Raw genomic sequence first — 13,629 nt, 5'->3', positions numbered from 1 at the left:
TCTTCTGTGCGGAAACTGGAAGAAAGCAAGCCTCCATGTGTACTCTTCAAGAGCAGAGTCTCAGTTTCTCATAGCATGTCCATATACTCCAGTGGTTTTCAAACAAGCTAAACCAACACTGGGGATGTCTTCCTGGTGTGGACCTCTATGGCTGGGGTGCCTAAAATGGGGCTCAAATCCTTCACTCCTTAGGGAGGATCCTTGAACCTATGATACTCCCTTCTCTTCTGGGTCACCCACTAAAGGTGTGGGTCCTGACTAGATCGCTTCTCTTCTTCTCTTACCAGATTCTCTATGGTCCTTTCTTTATAGGTTTTTTTTTAGAAGAGCCATTCTGCTAGTCTTCATGTTGTTCTCAGCAAGAGTTGCTTTCTATGTAGTTGTACTTTTAATGTGTTCATGAATGGGATGAGCTCAGGATCTTCCTAAATCTTGTTCCCTTATTCCCTAACAATATTTTAATAAAAAACCTTTTATATTTGTTTTTCATATTTTAAAGGCAAATTTTCAGGGGAGATTTTCATAAATAAGATTCCTGAATTATAGAGTTAATTTTCTTGTGTTATTAGATATCACTGTTCCTCTTCCCACATGAGTTTTGGAATTCTCATCTACTGTATATGTAAGATCTGTTTCTCTACAGCTTGTCAACAGATCATATTGTCAAACTTGTATTTTTTCCAGTTTGATAAGTGCAAACTAGTTTCTCAATGCAATTTACTGTGCATTTATTTTGTTACATTTTTCATATGTGCTTGTTACCTTTGTTATTTTGTAAAAATCTATCAATAGTTTTTACCAGTTTTAAGCAAATTTTCTTCTAAATTTTTGCAAGCTTTTTAATGTGGGTGCTTTCATGTTTTTGTAATGTGAGTCATTAATATTTTTATTTATTTTATTTATTTTTTTCACTTATGTTTATTTCTGCATGGAACTTTTTTTTTCAAAAGTAAATTTTGTTTAAATCAAGAATAGTGTTAAAGTTGTGTGGATCTTTATAAGAAAGGACTCAACTTCTTTTAATAAATTTGAGCTATGATGGCTAGAACACTCACATAGAAAAAAGATCATATCACTGTTTTAGTCTTGGCATGTTTACTAATTTGCTTTTAACAGTTTGGATTTTTCTTTTTAAACTATTCTGTTAAAATAGAATTATCCATCTCTTAAACATTTATTTATTATATAAGAAGGAGTTTAACTGAATTCCATCATAAGTAAAAAGCTAGCATCTTCAAAATTAATTGTGAAGAAATTTATAAAAACAGCTCTTAAAGTATTGAGATATTTAAAACTCCTAGAAGGAAATACAGTATAATTATTCAGATACCATCACACTAGATGGAAAAACCTGCTTGATGTTCTTTCTTCTCCCCTTTAGCCTTAACATGATAATGATTTTGTTTGAAACAAAATGGCTTGAGCTAAAGTATACATTCTTTGTAGGTTCTTTTGCAGCTGTGTCCTGTAATTAAGCTTTAATTTGGAACACAGTTATGATGATTGGAGCATGAGCTATACTGTACTTTAGTTGAAGCCATGCACCAGAGTCGTGTGACATAAAATCAAGCCAAGAGTGCCTATATAAAGTAAAATGAGTGTTTAGCTATCATACCAGCTTTCACTAACCATATGTCTGGAATTACAGATGGAAAAATATATTTGTATGTTGTTAATCAGCTATTGTTTTGATGTTTTAATTCTATGGGTCAAATATATACTACAAATCATATATACAATTATGTTAAACACTTCAAGTCTTAGAGAACTTTAGAATATTTTTAAAGTCTAAAATTGAATAAAAATTAAATGTATCAGGGATTTGTTTTCAAGCTTGATCACACTGAAAACTTGAATATAAAATAGACTTTAGGAGTTCCTATTGTGGCTCAGAGGGCTAAGAACCTGAAATATTCTCTGTGAGGATGTGGATTCAATCCCTGGCTTCATTCAATGAGTTAAGGATCCAGTGTTAGCACAAGCTGGGGTGTGGGGTGTAGGTTGTAGATGTGGTTTGGATCCAGTGTTGCTCTGGCTGTGGTGTAGGCCTCAGCTGCAGCTCTGATTCAACTCATAGTCTAGGAAGTTCCATATGCCACAGGTGTGGCCATAAAAAGAATGAATGAATGAACTAATTAATTAAAATAGACTTTAGCTTTCCAGTTTTTTCAGCACTACTTATTGAAAGGACTTTCTTTTCTCTATTTTATATTCTTGCTTCCTTTATTAATTGACCATGAATACTTGAGTTTATTTCTGGGTTTTCTATCCTATTCCATTGGTCTATATGTCTGTCTTTGTGCCAGAACCATTCTGTTTTGATTACTATAGTGATTTAGTCTGAAAGCAGGGAGTGTGCTTCCTCCAGCTCCATTCTTCTTCCTCAAGATTGTTTTGGCTATTTGGAGTCTTCTGTGTTTCCATACCAAATTAAAAAAATTTTTGTTCTAGCTCTGTGAAAAATGCCATTGGTAATTTGATATGGATTGCACTGAATCTGTAGATTGCCTCAGCTAGTGTAGTCATTTGAACAAGATTGATTCTTCCAATGCTGTGCGTGTATTCCTTTTTAAGGTTCTTTTGCATTATAGGTTATTACAAGATACTGTGTACAGTTCCCTGTGCTATACAATATGTCCCTATCTGTTACCTATTTTATATATTGTAGTGTGTATATTCCAAATGCTAATTAATTATTGCTACTATATAGAAATATATCGGAAGTTTATTCATTTTTATGTCTTTTTTTTTTGGCTTTTTTTTTTTGTCTTTTCAGGGCTGCACCCATGGCATATGGAGGTTCCCAGACTAGCGCTCTAATTGGTGTAGCCACTGGCCTACGCCACAGCCACAGCAATGCCAGATCTGAGCCATATGTGTGACCTACACAACAGCTCACGGCAATGCCGGATTCTTAACCCACTGAGTGAGGCCAGGGATCGGGCCCACCACCTCATGGTTCCTGGTTGGATTTGTTTCCATTGTGCCACAATGGGAACTCCTATATCATTTTTTGGTGTAATCTCCTCAATGTATTTTCTTACAAATTCTAATATTTGTTGCTTCTTTGGATTTTCTAGGTGGAAGATGCATTATTCATAAATAATGAGAGTTTAATTTCTAATTTATATATATAATATATATTTAATTTATTTGTGTCTGTTGCATTGACAATGACTATACCTCAAATCTGAAAACTGACAGTGATAGTGAGCTCTGAGTTTCTAGTAGATAGTATTTATACAGTTAAGGCACATCCCTCCTATTCTTTATTTACCAAGGGATTTCTTATGAAGAAATGGTGTTTAGTGTTCTCTATTTTTTAAAAATTATGTGTGTACACACACACACACACATAGCAAAAATGAGAAAACTAAAATATATATATATATATTTCTCTTTTAATTCCTATGTGTTAAGGTTTGCATAAGTGTATTTTCAGAGTCAGAGACAAAAGCTAATTCTGGTTGATTAAATAAATATATTTTATTAAAAAGATATTTAGGAATTCCCATGATGGCTCAGTGGAAACGAACCTGACTGGTATCCATGAGGATGCAGGTTCGATCCCTGGCCTTGCTCAGTGGGTTAAGGATCTGGCATTGCCATGAGCTGTGGTGTAGGTCACCAACACAACTTGGATCTGGCATTGCAGTGGCTGTGGTGTAGGCTAGTGGCTATAGCTCCAATTCGACCCCTAGCTTAAGAACCTCCATGTCCTGTGATTAAGGCCCTAAAAGACCAAAAAAAAAAAAAAAAAAGGATATTTAAATAAGCAAATTCACAGGATAAGAATGTTTCTTTATACAGGTTGATATATACTCTTACAATCACTCTCTTAACAATGACAAAATTAGTGTTTGCAGTCCAAGTCATCCAACACTGTTATGTGAGAATCTCCACTGTAGGATTTCCTTTGTTTATCTTAGTATGGTTTCTTAAAATATGGTAATTCTCAATTTGCAGGTTTTTTTTTTTTTTTTTTTTTTTTTTTTGGAGGGGAAATGTTCAACAAGCTTTACTTAAATTCTCTCATTTGGTTCTGTTTATATATTTTTATGTTTATATATTTCTAGAAATATGTGCTTTATAGTCTGCTATTTTAGAGTGAAACTTAAAAAAGACAATTTTGTTTGCATCAGTGAAATTTAGGTTGAACAGGAAGAAAGTTTTAAAAGTTATGCGTTGGAATCATACTACAAAGAAAAGTTTTACTTTGTGTAGAATATGGAAATCAATATAAGGTAAATTTTATTTAGTGGTGGTTGCAAAAATGCAAATTATTCCTTTGAAAGATATCAATACTGATGTTCTAAAATTTTTAGATAGAGCAATACTTAAAATTATTTTATCATTTCTCTTTCTACAACAGAAAGTTTTATCCTTTTTTTTCTCTTGAAAAAGAAAAAAAGATTATTTATGCTTCAAGATTATAATAATAGCTAAAATTCTTAAAAATCAAATCTGGCAATAATTTTTCTTGAATTCAATGTAATTTATCACACTTTTTACATTTTAAAAGAAGAAAATATGGGCGTTCCCGTCGTGGCGCAGTGGTTAACGAATCTGACTAGGAACCATGAGGTTGCGGGTTCGGTCCCTGCGCTTGCTCAGTGGGTTAATGATCCGGTGTTGCCATGAGCTGTGGTGTAGGTTGCAGACACAGCTCAGATCCCGCATTGCTGTGGCTCTGGCGTAGGCCGGATACTACAGCTCCGATTCGACACCTAGCCTGAGAACCTCCATGTGCCGCGGGAGTGGCCCAAGAAATAGAAAAAGACAAAAAAAAAAAAATTATTAAACGTATAAAATCTTTATCTTTTAAGGTTCTGGTACAGAAAGCCTATTATGGTTTCTCAACTATATGCATGGTTATTACACCATTTTTTAAATTTTTTAATGAATTTTATTACATTTGTAGTTGTACAATGATCATCACAACCAAATTTTATAGCATTTCCATCCCAAACCTCTAGCACATACCCCTCACCCCCCAACCTGTCTCATTTGAAAACCATAAGTTTCTCAAAGTCTGTGAGTCAGTATCTGTTCTGCAGAGAAGTTCATTGCGTCCTTTTTTTAGATTCCACATATAAGTGATAGCATTTGATGTTGGTGTCTCATTGTCTGACTGACTTCACTTAGCATAATAATTTCTAGGTCCATCCACGTTGGTGCAAATGCCATTATTTCTTCCTTTTAATGCATGAGTAATATTCCATTGTGTATATGTACCACATCTTCTTTATCTACTCCTCTGTCAATGGACATTTAGGTTGTTTTCATGTCTTGGCTATTGTATATACTGCTGCAATGAACATTCAAGTACGTGTGTCTTTTCAAGTCATGTTTTTTTTCTAGATAGATGCCCAGGAGTGGGATTGCTGGATCAAATGGTAATTCTATTTTTAGGTTTCTGAAGAATCTCCATACTGTTTTCCACAGCGGTTGCACCAATTTACATTCTGACCAACAGTGTGATAGAGTTCCCTTTTTTGCACACCCTCTCCAGCACTTATTATTTGTAGACTTTTGGATGATGGCCATTCTGGCTGGTATAAGGTGGTACCTCATAGTGGTTTTGATTTGCATTTCTCTAATAATGAATGGCATTGAACATCTTTTCATGTGTTTTTTGGCCATCTGTCTGTCTTCTTTGGAGAACTGTCTGTTTAGATCTTCTGCCCATTTTTTGATGGGGTTGTTCTTTTTTTGCTATTGAGCTGCGGAAGGTATTTATAAATTTTGGAGATTAATCCCTTGGCAGTTGCTTCATTTGCAAATATTTTTTCCCATTCTGTGGGTTGTCTTTTCATTTTGTGTAGGGTTTCCTTTGCTGTGAAGAAACTTTTAAGTTTAATTAGGGTTAATTTGTTTATTCTTGTTTTTATTTTCATTACTCTAGTAGGTGGACCTGAGAAGATATTGCTGTGGTTTATATCAGACAATATTCAGCCTACATTTTCATCTAAGAGTTTTTTAGGATCTGATCTTATATCTAGGTCTTTAATCCATTTTGAGTATATTTTTGTGCATGGTGATAGGGAATATTCTAATTTCATTCTTTTCCATGTGGCTGTCCAGTTTTCCCAGCACCATTATTGAATAGGCTGTCTTTTCTCCATTGTATATTCTTGCCTCCTTTGTCATAGATTAGTTGACTGTAGGTGTGTGGGTTTAATTCTGGGGTTTCTATCCTGTTTTGACTGATCTATATTTCTGTCTTTGTGCCAGTACTGTATTGTTTTAATGGCTGTAGCTTTGTACTATAGTCTGAAGTCCGGGAGTCTGATTCCTTCAGCTCCATTTTTGTTTCTCAGAATGGCTTTGGCTATTCTGGGTCTTAGGTGCTTCCAAACAACCTTTAAAATATATTGTTTTACTTCTGTTAACAATGTCCTCTGTTACTCTGATAGGGGTTACATTCAATATGTAGAATGCCTTGGGTAGTATAGTTATTTGGATAATATTGATTCTTCTAGTCCCAGAGCATGGTATGTCTTTCCATCTGTTTGTGTCATCTTTGAGTTCTTTCATCATCATCTTATAGTTTTCAGAGAACAGGTCTTTTGTCTCTTTAACTAGGTTTATTCCTAAGTATTTTATTCTTTTTGATTCAATGGTACATGGGATTGTTTCCCTAATTTCTCTTTCTGATATTTTGTTATTAGTATAAAGAAATGCAGTCAGTTTCTGTGTATTAATTTTGTATCCTGAGAACTTTGCCAAATTCATTGATAAGCTCCAACAGTTTTCAGGTAGCACCTTTAGGATTTTCTAGGTATAGTATCATGCCATCTGCAAATAGTGATAGTTTTACTTCTTCCCATCCAACTTGGATTATTTTTATTTATTTTTCTTCTCTGATTTTCTTCTCTGATTTTCTTAGCTAAGACTTCCAAAACTATGTTAAATAGTAGTGGTGTGCACAGACATCCTTATCTTGTTCCTCATCTCAGCGGGAATTCTTTCAACTTTTCACCATTGAGAATGATGTTAGCTCTGTTTGTCATTTATGGCCTTTATTATGTTGAGCTAGGTTCCCCTGTGCCCACTTTCTGGAGAGTTTTTATCAGAAATGGGTATTAGATTTAGAACTTTTATTTGTTAAATTTTGACGGAAAATTTAAGAACTTCCCCTTATGTCTAACTAATTTACTTTATTTTTTTAAATATTTCTTTATATTTTAAAAGATCATTTATAGGCATATTTTATCACATTTTAAATTAAGGGATACAAAATAAATATTTATAACTATATCAACTCCTCTTAATTTTTTCTTTTTCAAAATATGCTCTGGTAATTTAACAGATATTTCATGAGGCTTATACGCCATGATCTAATGTTCTGGAGAAAACAAGGAACTAAATACATATTTAGACTAGGATAAAAAAAAGTTTTTAATTTTAAAATGTTTAAAATTTTTAATTTACATAGTATTAGCACTAGTCCAAATTTAGTAAGGCCCAAAGAACATTGTCAAATAAGCTGAAATGATTTTTGAAAATTTGTATGTATTTATGTAGGCATGTATCCATTTCTCTCTCTTCCTTGCCCCCCTCTGTCATTCTCATCTATCTTCTGCCACATTTCCTCACTGCAATTTTTTCTTTAATGAATCTAATAGTTCAAACTGACACAGTTTGCACTCAAAAAAATTTGTAGTAGTAATATCATGATAAAATTCAATTTAAGAAAAAAATTAATAAAATTATTTTTCTGTGAACATATGGCAAAAATTAGACTGAGTTAAAGTGGACTGAAATAGTTTAGTGTTGTCTAGCAAATCACTCTGTGTTGGTAATGACCTTGCCAAAATGAGTATAACAACTTAAAATGTATTACTTGAAAATAAAGTGACAAGTTCTTTGTCATGCCTATGTTTCCCTACACAGTATTAATTAATAATTTTTATGTTATGCTTTAGAAACATAATTTGAAGGTATGAACATTAATTAAATCAGAATGTAATTATACCATCATAGTCAAATAAGGTATGGAAGGCAAAAATGCAGTATTTTATAATGTTTAGTAAAAATTAATTTATGTTGTACCTATATGGAAAACTCAAATTACATGAGTTTTATAAAGCACCTGTATGAGTTCTCCATATGTGAGTTATGTTGCGAATACATAATTTGTGGTCAAATGAAATAAAATTAACAGCTCTTCAATAATTCAAGCCAATTATTAAATCTATATTTAAATTGGACAAGTATTCCCTCTAGCATTTGGTTAAATGCCTAAACCATGATGCTGCAACAGTGATGAGCAATATCCTTAAATTAATTCAATTTAAAGACAATGAAATAGTCACTATACTGCAATTAATTTTGTTTCAAAAAGTGACTTGAAATAAATGGACCATTTTCTAGAAAGCATGCATTTTATTTATTTATTTTGGCTAAGTTGTTAATGTTTAAAAAAAAAAACCTTAAAGTCATTAATTAATGCATTTTGCCATATTAGAAATTAAAAATTCAAGGGAAAGAATGCCCATTTCCCACGCTCTTCCCTGCATCACACAGATGGATCTCTCTTACCCTGGAGTTAGAAGTCTCTTCTTTGAAGTATTTCTATGTTCTTCCAAGCCTTTTGTGCCATTTTCAAAGTACACATGATTCTTTATTCTGCAATGTCCTTTAGCCATTTTGAAATAAACATCATAACTTGAATTCATACAGTGCCTATCAGGCACAATTCCTGTGGCATGCTATAGATATTAATTAATAGAATTGCATAAGCCATCTGGTGATACACACTGTCTAATTCAAGATCACAACTACTATCTCTAAACACTGGAAACTCCTAGGAAATCTTGACCCCCTTGCTGTATTATTTAGATTTTATTGAATTTCACCTGGCAGACAGACTAACCTAATGACATAGAATAAAACAGAATTTGTGGGTTTTTTCCCCCCTAAACTTATGTTAATGGTATTAAGAGCTTTGACTTTCATATAGGGTGTTCATTGTCTTAGGGACTTTTTAATACTATTACCTGATCTGAATCATTTGCCTTAGGTTTTATATAGATTCTTGATTAAAAAAAAAGCCATTTAAAAGTTATCAAAAATCTTCCTTATTTTTATAAATCATTGTATTTGATAACTTTATAATGTTACAGATAAACAGTCTTTTTCCATTAATCACACATAAATAGGACAGCATACACTATCTAGTAAACATTTATTCTCCATATTCCATTAAATTTGAATAAAGAGAGGATTTATTTTAAATTACATTTGTGAGGATGGGAAAATCCTAACTCATCCCGATTTGTAAAATAACTTTGTTTGCATGCTAATTGGTTATTTTCCCTCAGAGTTCTTAAAAAATAAAAAAAAAAAAACACGCATTTTTTTTAAGTTACAAGTATTTGAGAGTCTTAAGTGACATACTGTCTGTCAAGCCAGAGGTGGTTGCATTGTGGGAACTGTATATCATTTTACCTTTTATATTTTTCCCTTAAACGTAATTTTCCAGGATAGATAATAATAACTGAAATTTAGTGAACAGTGTGTGTGGCATTTTGTCAGCATATTTATACATCATCTCATTTAATTTTCACAGCATTCCTTTGAGGTAATATAAGTTTATAAATTAGAAATCTAAAAGACAGGAAGTAAAGCACTTTACCTATGATCACATAACAGATAGACAGGTAGATGATGAATAGATAGATGATGTAGATAGATGGATAGATAGACAGACAGAGAGACAGACAATAGAATCATAGTCTGTTAGGTCTTTGTTTTTGTATTTTTTTTTTTTATATTCTATTTGTTTGTTTTTACTGCAGGATCCAGCAACTCTACTCCTACCTACTGTATGTCAAAAGGGCTTCCCCAGTCACTATAAAAACCAAACCTCCTTGGCCTCATTAGATTCCAAAAATATGGAAATAAATTTAAAACATCCTGAGGCTTTTATTTCTGTCTTCTTTCCTCAACCTCCCTTTATTGGGGTTTGAATGGTAGAGAAGTAAAACAAAAAAAAGATCCCGAACTAAGTAAAGGACTCCTTACCTTTCTCTCCAAGGCAATAGTATCTGTTCCTTCCTTTGGGATCCACACTGTGTTGTTCACATTGCTCCCATACAACTTCTTAAAACTGACAATAATTCACCTGTTTGCATTTGTGTTTCCTTCATTGAAACAAAAGCAAATTCATTCGCTGTCACTTTTTATGTTTTTCCCTAAGAGCTAAAACTATTTTGGAATGATCTCAACTTTTTTAAAAAAATATTTATTCTGGTATAACTGACAATAACATATAATAAACTGTATACTTTGGTAAGTTTGGCAAATGCCCACATCCAAGAAATGGTTATTACAATCATGGTAGTGAACAAATCCATTAGATCAAAAAGTTTGTTCAATTCCCTCACCTGCCCTTCTCATGTTCTTCTCTGCCCTTCTACACCTCACTCACCTTAATGCTTTCCCTACGGGCTTTTATAAACTTTTTTATAGTATATATTTGGATAAAATGTATTATAAACTTGTATTTATTATCCATTAGATGCTAATTATAATCAAAAAGTGCTCTATGTGAAAGAATTTAGAAATTTTCCACTCTTTTACCTTGCCAGTAATCTTTCCTTCAGTATTTTTATATGAAAGTAAACTGTCAATGAAAAGCTCAGAAATTAATGTTATTTAATGATATTAGAAACAAATATGTTCTCAAATTTCTAGTTTTTGTTATACTCAGAGTTGCAACTGTCCTTTTGAATGGTATTCAATTCTAGCAAAACTTTTTTGAGTCTCCACTGTGTATCAACTATTTTAGTTAGGGAGATGAGGGGAATAATAAAGGAATAGTAGATCTATATTTTCATACTAATACATTTTTATTATACACATAATACACCAAAATTAAACCTTTACTGTTTTATAATGATGTCATTTTCTTAAAATCAAGTCAAATTTATTTCACAGCAGTAGCTTTTTCTGGTTCATCTCTTCCACCCCCTAGGTTATATTTCTACAAAGTCAGTAGCTTTTTATTTTATATTGGAATTTTCTGAAGGAGAACTTGATAGACTCAGGTGAAAGCTGCATTAGCTCGCAAGGTGAAAAATAGGGTCTATCAGAGGCCAAATCAAAACAAAATGTCAAAAATAATGGCTTCAGTGCATATATCTTTATTTACTTATTGAGATTAGAAACTCTAGCATTTACATCTTGAAATCATGTTCCTAGTGATTGCAATTGTTGCTTCTCCAGTGGCTTCACTTCAACCCTCTAGAATTTATCTGTCAATATGTAAGTCATGAAATGATATTGATTAGACAGTTGAGGTATCCTTATTAACAGGGTGCTATTGAATGTGAATTAATTACAATAATCATTTCTTCTCCTCAGATTTTAAAAACAATTGTTTAATTCCTAAGCCACAGTTATTTAGCAATCAGTAGTTCACTTAGCCAATTTACTAAGATACAACTATTTTAAGGTAGGCATTAAAGAATTGTAAATTCCCTTGCCAAAATTTTATTAGTCAAAAATTATGGTTTTGAGTTTATATTATTAACATAAATATCTTAGATAATCTTCTTGAATTTCAGTGGTCCTAAATGCTATTAAATTTGTAATACATTGCATCATGTTGATTTAGCCATTTCCTGACATCTAGTCTTAAAATTAAAACAAACAAACCAGCAAAGACAACACACCCTGATAACATTTTATCTCCTTCCATGGGAATTCAAGTTTTCTGGGAAAAACAAACAAACAAACAAAAACTCTTAGGCAATTAGAGAGGTCAATCTCTACATCAAACAAAGGGATTCAAATTTCACTTTTCCTGCAGCAGACCCAGATGAGGGAATACCCATGGGCTCCCATCACAAGGAGGTCTTGATAGAGAAGGAGTTTCCTGGAATTATTAAGGAACGATATCTGAGAGAAGAAGTCAAAATATTTAATAAAAAAGCAGGCACTCCTTTGTTTCTTGAATTATGTGAGTGAACCCTCTTCCATGGCTTGAAACGTAATCCTTAAAAGATATATTGTTTTAACTACTAATACCTCAGGTTGTGACCTTATTTGGAAAAAGGATCATGACAGATGTAATCAGATAAGATGAAGTCATACTGGAGTAGGGTAGGCTCTTAATTCAACATGACTAGTACATGAAGAAGCAAGATGACGTGAAGACAGACACACTGGAGAAATTGGAGCGATGAGAAGGGGCAACCCAAAGCTAGAGGAAGAAAGGAAGGATCTCTTGGCCTTAGAGAGAGCAAAGCCCTATAGAGACCTTCAGTTTGGACCTCTGGCCTCCAGAGAACTGTGTGATAATAAATTTCTATTGTTTTAAATCACCAAGTACTGTTACTTTATTAGAACAGCCCTAGGAAACTAATACAGACCCTGAGGAGATTCTATTTCAGAGATACTTCCTTGTCCTAGCATGGTGTTAGAGTCACTTCATACTTTTAATTTTTATCCATGAAATAGTTTGCCTCAACCATGCTATCCTCTTCTCCAGCAGAAGTCTTCATTTAATGAGTCAACCAGCTGCAATGGGATTCACTGTTCTGACTTCTGAGTTTCTGACTATTCTGTTTACCTAGAATATTTTCACTGTCAATTATGCCACATCATGATCTTTATTCTTTCTCTTATGCTGCTTGTCATCACAGTCATGCAACCTCATTACCCTAACCTTAACTACAGATTCAGAAGTTTCACGTTCCTCCTTCAAAAGAACAGAGTGCTTTTCTTCAAGGGTTACAAAAAAAATAAAAAGGTATCCTATGCACAATTTACTAGAAAATAAATCAAAATTGATAATTAATAAACCTTTTTATTCCTGACAACCCAGGTTGTACATGACCTCAGCATATAAGAAACCCAAGTTCAAAATGAGCAATTTTTAGTTCTGCTATAGTCACCTAGAAAATATAATGAAACCATTTAGGTTTTAGTAGTACCCACTTCAAGATTTCATAAATAACCTCTTTGGGATCCTATTTGATTAGTACCCTCATGATGTAAGTGAATGGCGGCATTCTAATTTCTCACATGGCTTTTAAAATTAATTGTATGTATATATTTACGATCCGTAATATTCTGCCTTCCATTATAAGCAAAACATGACTTCCTGCTTCAAGAAAAAGTCAGATGGATGAGGGCAAATGAAAATATAATTAAATACAAAGCATAATGCCACGAGAACTCAGGAACAGGTAAAACATAAGGCAAGAGGCTCATTAGGAATGGAGGGAGAAGGTATAGCCAATGATTGATCCTGGCCTTGAAGGAAAGATCAGATTTTGATAGGCAGAGACAGGTACATAAACTCTACATACAGAGAAGAACATGAGAGAAGTCACAGAAATGTGGAATATAAATAATAATGTAAACAGATAAATTTATTTCATCCTTTCTAAAACAAGTCTGTGTTAAACAAGTGCTTATCAAATTTAATCTTCATAAAGTCCTATAAATAGGTCTATTATTTTCTGTGTAAACCCGAGGCAACTGAAGCCAAATAACTTGCTGAGGTTTATGTGAACACATTTGTAGTGTACAGAAAGAGGACTGCTTTGACTAGATTTCTGATTGTGTAAAAAAAGAAAAAAAAGTCAAAAATAGTATATTTTTATAAAAGGTAGG

At 33.0% G+C, this 13,629-nt stretch overlaps 1 long non-coding RNA gene across 3 annotated transcripts in view; it reads left to right on the top strand.

The window, feature by feature from the left end:
* Nucleotides 1-13,629, top strand: part of LOC146403338 (uncharacterized) — a 497,194-nt gene that overhangs the window by 129,706 nt on the left and 353,859 nt on the right. The window lies entirely within an intron of this gene.

The sequence above is a fragment of the Sus scrofa genome, chromosome 5 (genome assembly GCF_054392235.1).
Source record: "Sus scrofa isolate SSC_HxYL_T2T_F1_AM1 chromosome 5, Sscrofa_HxYL_maternal_Yorkshire_Landrace_v2.0, whole genome shotgun sequence".
Classification (NCBI taxonomy): domain Eukaryota; kingdom Metazoa; phylum Chordata; class Mammalia; order Artiodactyla; family Suidae; genus Sus; species Sus scrofa.
Note: the sequence above shows the minus strand (reverse complement) of the source record. Positions and strands in the feature narration are given on the sequence as shown.